Genomic DNA, 1505 nt, shown 5'->3' on the forward strand with positions numbered 1-1505 from the left:
AGCCTGGCATGCTTTGCTACAGCTGATTCAAAAACCGTGGGAGCCAACAAAGAGAAAAACGCGTTGCACAATCGAGACATGTCGCTGATAAGTTGGCCAACCACTGTGGCTTCCTCATCCTTACTGCTTGGGATTACACGCGCGTTCCGGCAAAGCAGAACGAGGCAGTGTGCCCATCTGCTCAGTCTTCACAAGGCATGCAGTTTTTGGGAGTTCGGTCCATCACATCTAATTAACGATAAAGCTAAAAAATCTGATGTCAGATTTTTAGCCATCTTAGGAGCGTGCTGCTTGTCATTGGATTAGCGCACGAATCTTGAAGTGGGGGACAACAAACACGTTACCATAGAAAAACGTTCGTTGAAATTGAGCGGCGGCACAAACACAGTCTTCTCTCCCGATGCTTTTTTGAATCCCCATCCCCATTTTTCCTGACACTGCCCCATCTCGCTTCTTCCATCCCTGCTCGCCGGCGCGGCGAGGGCGGCCTTACCTTCTCCAGGGTCACCGTCCATTTCTCTAGTCCCCCTGCTCATCGGTACACTAAAGGCGGCCTCACCTTCGCAAGGGCACGAGCGCGGCAAGCCCGCTCAAGCCGAGGAAACGTACAAATGACCACGCATGCCCCAGTTGAGGAAGTGGACGATAGCTTGAAGCGGGGGACAACAAACACGTCAGCACGGAGAAACGTTTGCTGAAATTGAGCGGTGACACAAACGCAATATACTTCTCTGAATCCTCATCCCCATTTTCCCCATGCTGCCAATCTCACTTCCTCCCTCTTGCTCGCCGGCGCGGCGAGGGCGGCCTCGCCTTCTCCAGGATCGCCGCCCATTTCTCTAGCCCCCCTGCTCACTGGTGCAGTGAGGGCGGCCTCACCTTCGCAAGGGGCGTGAGCGCGGCGAACCCGGTCGATCTGAGGAAACGTACAATGACCGCATGTGCCCCAATTGGAGGAAGTGGACGGGAGGCCACGATGCTAGCCCCCGAGACGCAACGACTCAAGGACCTCGCCAGCACCAAGTCGATGTGCGGCAAGATCCCATCGAGCATGTTAGGGGCAACGAGGCTGAGGAGGGGAGCTGGAGCGCGATACCTTGGCCTCCCCTATCTATCCACCGCCTCAGGAAGATCGACCTCCTATATCTCGTGGACAAGGTTGCAGGGAAGCGTCCCTTGGCAGGTGTTGGAAATATGCCCTAGAGACAATAATAAATTAGTTATTATTATATTTCCTTGTTCATGATAATCGTTTATTATCTATGCTAGAATTGTATTGATAGGAAACTCAGATACATGTGTGGATACATAGACAACACCATGTCCCTAGTAAGCCTCTAGTTGACTAGCTCGTTGATCAATAGATGGTTACGGTTTCCTGACCATGGACATTGGATGTCATTGATAATGGGATCACATCATTAGAAGAATGATGTGATGCACAAGACCCAATCCTAAGAATAGCACAAGATCATGTAGTTTGCATGCTAAAGCTTTTCTAATGT

Source organism: Triticum urartu, unplaced genomic scaffold, assembly GCF_003073215.2.
Source record: "Triticum urartu cultivar G1812 unplaced genomic scaffold, Tu2.1 TuUngrouped_contig_9843, whole genome shotgun sequence".
Classification (NCBI taxonomy): domain Eukaryota; kingdom Viridiplantae; phylum Streptophyta; class Magnoliopsida; order Poales; family Poaceae; genus Triticum; species Triticum urartu.